The sequence below is a fragment of the Microtus ochrogaster genome, chromosome X (assembly GCF_000317375.1).
Source record: "Microtus ochrogaster isolate Prairie Vole_2 chromosome X, MicOch1.0, whole genome shotgun sequence".
Taxonomy (NCBI): Eukaryota; Metazoa; Chordata; class Mammalia; order Rodentia; family Cricetidae; genus Microtus; species Microtus ochrogaster.
This window is the reverse complement of record NC_022026.1, coordinates 50,279,227-50,286,919: the sequence shown is the minus strand read 5'-3', so window position 1 is coordinate 50,286,919 and position 7,693 is coordinate 50,279,227. Positions and strand designations below refer to the sequence as shown.

The 7,693-nt window shown below is 44.1% G+C and overlaps 1 protein-coding gene across 8 annotated transcripts in view; it reads left to right on the top strand.

Moving 5' to 3' along the window:
* The window catches only part of Map7d2 (MAP7 domain containing 2), a 106,393-nt gene that overhangs the window by 343 nt on the left and 98,357 nt on the right, over positions 1-7,693 (top strand). The gene's annotated exons all lie outside the window — the stretch shown is intronic.

Genomic DNA, 7,693 nt, shown 5'->3' with positions numbered 1-7,693 from the left:
GGGGGGGGGGCGCCCGGCCAGGCCGGGCTGAGGACCCCCGGGGGGCGGGGCGGGCCACAGTGACACCCTCGCCCGGACGCCCTTTTCCCGAGGCCTAGGTCAACCTGACCCGGGGACCTCAGGCCGCGTCCCTCTAATCAGCAGGTGGCGAGGTCCCCTCGGGCTTGGCGTGGATGAGTGGGCGAGCTTGCGGAGGGGGAGGCAGAACGCGGAGCAAGTATCTTTTTTCACAGTTGTTCCTGAGGTGTCCTCAGCGCCCGAGGGGGTTTCTGGAATGCCAGCCGAGCGGGCGCGGGGGACCCCCGCTGAGGTGTTGGGGGAGGAGGGCTTGGCTGGCTCGCACACTGGTTAGCTAGCAGGCTCCATCCTGGCTAAAGCGCACCGACCAGGAAGGTGGCCCAGCTTTGCGGGTCCCCAGCCCCCACCTTCCTCAGGGTTGGGAAAACTGTCTTGTCGCACCAGGGCAGCGGTGGTTCATGAAGAGAGTGGGCCGCGGCCACCGCGAAGACGACCCCCCCCCCACACCCCCTGCCGCCGCCCGGGTCCCGAAATCGCCGAGATAGTGGCTTAGCTACTGGGGCGTCTGGCCCGCCGCGGCCCCTCCTTTCGTGGCAAGCCCACGAGACTGCAGCTGAGAGCTGTGGCGTCTGGGGGCGGGGGTGGGGGTATGGGGGATGCGGGTCCTCGTCCCGTGTGCCCGAGGGGGACATCATGAGGACATGTCGGAAGAACGTGATAGGCAGATCTCCCGTCTCCTGGTTCTCGCGCTAACCTTCTGTGTGCTTGCAGGTGGTGCGGAGGTATACGCAGCAAGGAAAAGGATCTCGTTTTGATTTTCCTGGCGACATGTTTTTTTTTTTAAGTTAATAATGCGAACTGATTTTCTTTTTTATCCTTTATTGCAAAAGCAAAAAACTCACACAGATCTTGGTATGATTTGGGCATTATCACATCGTGGAGATATAAGTATTTTATATGAGGTGGAGGGGGCAGAGGAAAGACATCAAATGAAGTGGTATTGGGGGTGTTTGCGTCTTCATTTTGAGACTGGATCTTGCTATGTGGTTTCTTTGGGTCTGGACTTCAGAGATCATCCAAGTCACCACACCCAGACTGCAGATGTTCCCTTAGTCACTTGAAACACGCTTTTTGTTGGGATAGAGGGGATTATTTTATTGGACTTTCGGTTGCATCATTTATAGAAGGGAAAGGAAGGGTAAAATTAATTCTCGTTTGTTATCGTGCTTTTTATTAAATGAGCAACTTATTAAAACATTATAGGATAGTGATTAATAAGTAGCCTTTAAACAAATACTTACATTTTCATTCTTTTTCTTGAGAGACGCGGGGCAATATCTGACCAGAATCCACACACGAGAGCCAGCTCTCTCTGGCAAAGGAGACCTCATACAATAAAACATTAGAAAGGGGATGTTGTTTTGAGTTTGTATTTTTATTTGGTTTTTTTTTTGTTTTGTTTTGGATTTTCGAGACAGGGTTTCTCTGTAGCTTTGGGGCCTGTCCTGGAACTCACTCTGTAGACCAGGCTGGTCTCAAACTCCGAGATCTGCCTGCCTCTGCCTCACGAGTGCTGGGATTAAAGGGGTGTGCCACCACTGCCTGGCTTATTTAGATGTTTCTTGTAGTAGAGAATGGGATGTATGGTTGGATATCCAGTTTACCTGGGATTTTTACTTGAAGGAATTATATATATATATACATATATATATGTATATATATATATTTGACATCAAATATATATATTTGACGTCAAATATATATATATATATATTTGATATTTATGGAGCTACTTGAAAGAATTTAAGAGGACAGTTCTTCCTTTCCCCTATTGCTCTGTTACAGTGTAGACAGTAGTTTATTTTAGAATTTCTAAAATGAGCCAGGTGGTGGTGGTGCATGCCTTTAATCCCAGCATTCAAGGAGGCAGAGGCAGGCGGATCTCTGTGAATTCGAGGTCAGCCTGGTCTACAGTGTGAGTTCAAGGACAGTCAAGGCTATACAAGAACAGCAAAAAAACAACAAAGAAAAGAATTTCTAAGATAATTCTAGATTTTAAATATATAGCCTACAGTGAACATTTAGAGGTCATTCTTAATAGCTATGTGAAAGAAAATAGATTTTTTTTTTACTTTATTTCATAGTTGTAGGGATGGAGATATGTGTGGGCAATGCAATATAACCCATTCACGTTCCTGTTCCCTATCACCAACAGTGATAACTATTTTTTTTTTTTTGGTTTTTCGAGACAGGGTTTCTCTGTAGCTTTGGAGCCTGTCCTGGCACTAGCTCTGTAGACCAGGCTGGTCTCAAACTCACAGAGATCCGCCTGTCTCTGCCTCCCGAGTGCTGGGATTAAAGGTGTGTGCCACCACCGCCCAGCCCAACAGTGATAACTAAAGTCTCCCTCCCTCCCTCCCTTCCTTCCTCCCTTCTTCCTTCCTGTTTTTGGTTTAAGACAGAGTTTCCTGGCTGGCATAGAACTCACTCTGTAGACCAGGCCGGCTTCGAACTCACAGAGATCTGCCCGCCTCTGCACCCCTCTTCCCCAGTGCTGGGATTAAAGGCTTGCGCTGCCACCACCACCTAGCTTGTTTTTTTTTCTTTGTGTGTGTGTGTGTGTGTGTAACTTAGGTCTCATTCCTCAGGCACTTTGCATCTTATTTTGAAACTAAGTCTCTGACCTGGAACTCACAGTTTTGGCTAGCTGGTTAGGGATCCCCAAGGACCCACCTCTTTCTGCCTTCCTAATGCTAGACTTAAAAGCACATTCCACCATTGGACTTTTTTCTTCGTGGGTTCTGGAGTTGAGCTTAAGTTCTCATGCTTGCATGGCAGGTACTTTACTGACTAAACTCTCTTCCCAGTTCCATTTTTAATTTTTTTAACTTGTATTTTTTAGTGTACAAAGTAGTGGGTTCCATTATGACATTCTCATGTATATTTTCATTGTAGTTTGCTCACGTTCTCCATTACCCTACCTTGTCCCCCTTCCACCTTACTGGTCACCTTTTTTTTCATTGAAATATTCCACTCTAAACCGGTTGGTGAGTTCAAGGCCAACCTGGTCTATAAGAGCTAGTTCCAGGACAGGCTCCAAAGCTACAGAGAAACCCTGTCTCAAAACAGAAAGGAAGAAAAAAAGAAAAAAGAAAGAAATATTCCCCCTCTGTTTTCATGTCTTTTACATAGGTATTTTTGAATTTAGGTTCTACACGTGAGAAAAAAACTTGATACTCTTCTTCCCCACAAGGAGGGATTTTTCCATTTCTGTTTCTCCTTTCCCTGTCCCCTTCCCTTTCCTCTTTCTATATAGCTCAAATTCTCCTTTAACTCACTATGTAGCCTAGGATGTCCTCAAATTGGTGATAGTAACTACTGCTTCAGTCCCCACAATGTTGGGATTACAGGGAGGGTACTACACATGGCTTTCTGAGGGGGGATTCTCAATTATACTTATTGTAGATCCATTTAATGAATGCTACTGATAAATTAGTTTTAAGGCTGAGACTATAGCTTAGTGGGTAGAGTGCTTGCCTGGTATGCTTAAGGTTAATAGAAATTTTAGTTGCTGCTCTATTCACAATAGCTAGGAGAATGTGGAATCAGTTTAGATGATCATTAACAGAAGAATGGAGCTAGGCTTGGGTGCCTACCTGTAATCCTAACCTTTAGGAGGTAGAGGCAAGAGGTCAGTAGTTCAAGGACAATCTTGTTGGGTGGTGACCAGGCACACCTTGGGAAGCAGGGGCAGGTGGATCTCTGAGGTCAGCCTGGTCTACAAAGTAAGCTCTGGGGTAGACAGGGCCACTACATAGAGAACTCTGTCTCTAACAAACAAAAAAGCAAAGAAGAAACAACAAAAAGAGACTGTCTTTTTCATTTTTGTTTTCCGAAACAGGGTTTCTCCGGATAATAGCCCTAGTGGTCCTGGAACTAACTGTAGACCAGACTGGCCGTGAACTCACAGAGATCCACCTGCCTTTGCCTCCCGAGTCCTGGGATTAAAGGTGTGCGCCAACACTGCCCAGTGAGATCTTGTCTTAAAAATGAACAAAATAGGGGTGATGGTGGCGCACACCTTTAATCCCAGCACTCGGGAGGCAGAGGCAGGCGGATCTCTGTGAGTTCGAGACCAGCCTGGTCTACAGAGCTAGTTCCAGGACAGGCTCCAAAGCCACAGAGAAACCCTGTCTCAAAAAACGAACAAACAAACAAAAAAATGAACAAAATAGCCAGGCGATGGTGGCACACACCTTTAATCCCAGCAGTCGGGAGGCAGAGGCAGGCGGATCTCTGTGAGTTCGAGACCAGCCTGGTCTACAGAGCTAGTTCCAGGACAGGCTCCAAAGCCACAGAGAAACCCTGTTTCGAAAAACCAAAAAAAAAAAAAAAAGAACAAAATAAGACCATAATCCGTGGGCGAGTAAAGAAAATGTGGTGTATATACACAGTAGCATTTTATTTAGCTGTAAAGAAAAAAATGAAATAACATTTCCAGAAAAATAGGTAGGACTGGAAAGTATGTGTATATGTAGGGATTTATGCACAAGTGAGACCAGAAGAGGGTGTCAGATCTCCTGGAGTTGGGAGTTAAAGATAATTGTATACCACTGAAGCTGAACTCCAGTCCTTAGCAAGGGCAGTATGAGCCCCTATTTTTGAACCACTCCCCAAATAAAATATTTTATCCCACCATCCTCTTAAATTGTATGAAAATACCATAATGAAACCCATCACTTTGTATGCTAATTATAAAAATAAAATAAATATAAGGTTACCAAAAACTATGTTTATTCATTTACAATGAAAAGTAATAGACATGTGAATTAAATAACTTTAAGTGCTTCAAAGTTAGTGTCCTAAAATTAGAATGTTCAGTGTATGCTGCAGTTACAGGTGATATTAACCTTTATACTTTTGAGGCTAATGATGGGTGATGAGTCCATGTATTTAATCCCCACACCAGTCTTTTTTTTTTTTTGAGGCACAATCTCATGGTGTCATGCTGTCCTGACTGGCCTCATACTCTCTAGGTAGGGAGTGGTTACTTTGAACTTCTAATCCTCCTGCCTCCACATGCCACGTTATGTGATCATAGACATGCCACCACACCTGGTTCATGTGCTGGGGAGCAAACCCAGGGCTCAATGCATGCTAGGCAAACATTCTACTACATTTTTTTTTTGGTGGTGGTTGTGAGAATCAAACCTTATGCATGTTATGCCTATGTTCTACACTGTTTTAAACTCCCCACCCCAGATAAATCTTAATTCCTTTTTTTGGTGGGGGGTTCAAGATGAGGTTTCTCTGTGTAGCTCTGGCTGTCCTGGAATTTACTCTGTAGACCAGGCTGGCTTCTAAATCAGAGATCCTCCTGCCTCTGCCTTCTGAGTACTGGGATTAAAGGCATGTGTCACTGCCCAGCTAAATCTTTATTCTTGAATTATATTTTAAATCCATTATGGGTTTGGGGATATTGTTCAGTTGTAGAGTGGTTACCTAGCATGCATGACACTTTAAGTTCAGTATCCCAGAACCTCAAATGATGATGATGATAATTCGTCCTAGGTACTCATTCTTGGGCACCCAAGGACTTATGTGGGGTCCATTTCTAATGAGACACGATTTGTATTTTTAGAGATCAACTCCTATTCCTAAGCATTGATGGAGTCCTTTGGGGACTGAAAATACAGAGCGGTTTGAGATAATGTGAACTGAGACCATATAATGTCCCATTGGCATATTTGGGGGATGTGAATAGTTGAATGGTTTTCCTGATGGTGTTATAGGATATTGAAAGGGAGTACCTCTGGTTGTTCCCCAAGCAACAGGTTTTTCAACTATTGAAATAATGTTCTTATTTTACTTACCCACCAGTGATGCCTTCTTTTAATCATTTTACTACTGAGAATGAAATTACTCAGTATGCTATTCTTAATGCTTGTGATGTACACCATAGTGCCTGTTGTTTCAATCTGCTTAAATACCTTTAATGAATACATAAATCACCAGCTGCTGTCCACTGTCATGTTAGGCTACATCATTGTCACATAGGTCATGTGTTCTTTTCAGTCTAAAATGCCTCCTTTCCCCCTTTCAACTTCAGATACTCATTTCCTTTAGGTTCTTTCACACAGAATTAGTGAACTTCGGTTTTTTTTTTCTTTTTTGAGACAGGATTTTTTTAAAAATTCATTATTGAATCTTTGGGGATTTCACATCATGTACCCCAATTCTGTTCACCTCCTGATTCCTCCATATTCCCTCCTCATCCCTATTACATCCCTTCATGGGAAAAAACAGCAAAGTAAGCAAGCAAGCAAAAACAAGAACAAAAAAAAAACGAAAAAAAAAACCAGAACCAAAAAACCACACCCGAAACAACAAAATCTCTGCTTTTCCACTCCTGCCTCTCCATCACTTCTTCATCTGTCCTGACGGCATTGGAGGCTTTGGTGTGAGACAGGATGTTTTTTTTGTGTGTATGTAACCCTTGCTGTCCTGGAGACAAGGTTGGCCTCTGTAGACCAGGCTGGCCTCAGACTCACAGTGATCTGCCTGCCTCTGCCTCCCGAATGCTGGGATTAAAGGCGTGCGCCACCACCACCCGGCTATAGTAAGTACTCTTAAAGACTGAACCTCTGTCCAGCCCTGGATTTCCTCCTGTCTGTGCCTGGGGTAGTTCTGCCAGTGTCAGAGTAACTTTCCCATCGTCTAAGTCAGTATTGACTCAGTGTCAACTGGTTTGCTTTTTTTTTTTGTTTTGGTTTTTCGAGACAGGGTTTCTCTGTGGCTTTGGAGCCTGTCCTGGCACTAGCTCTGTAGACCAGGTTGGTCTCGAACTCACAGAGATCCGCCTGCCTCTGCCTCCCGAGTGCTGGGATTAAAGGCGTGCGCCACCATCGCCCGGCTCAGTGTCAACTGTTATCAACAAACCTGAGTAGATTGAGCTCCACACCATCTTGGGATATATGATGGATCTCTCACTCTCTCTCCTTCTCTCCCTTTCTCCCCTCCCCCCCCCGTCTCTCTCTGTCAGCTCATATAAAATATTTGACATTGCTGAACTTCAGTTTTCTCAATTTTTTCATTTGACAGTAAGGGCTTGGATCTTACATTGTAAGCCCAGGCTGGCCTGGAACTCAAAGCAGTTCTCCTGCCTCAGCTTCCCAAATGCTGGGATTACAGACAGGAGTAACCATGTCCTTTCTTACCTTTTTGTTGTTTGCTTTTGTTTTCTGACAGTATCTCTCTTTGTAGCCCAGGCTGTCCTTTAACTCACTGCATTAGCTAAAGCTGAGCTTGAATTCCTGATCTGTCTTAACTTCCCAAGTGCTAGGATTACAAGGCATGTGTCACTATGCCTGGCCCTCAGCTTTTTGTTTGTTTTTGAGACTAGGTTTCATTCTATAGTCCAAGTTGGCCTTAAGCTTGTGCCAGTCATCCTGTCTTAGCCTCATGAGCACTATGATTACAGGTATATGGTACCATCCCTGGTTTATTATCTCAAATTTTAAATATGTGTATGAATGTTTTGCCTATATGCATATCTGTATACCAAATGCATACCTGGTACCTATGGTGGCTGGTGGCCAGTAGAGGGAGTTTGATTCCCCGGAACTAGAGTTTTTTTTTTTTTAAATTTATTTATTTATTATGTATACAATATTCC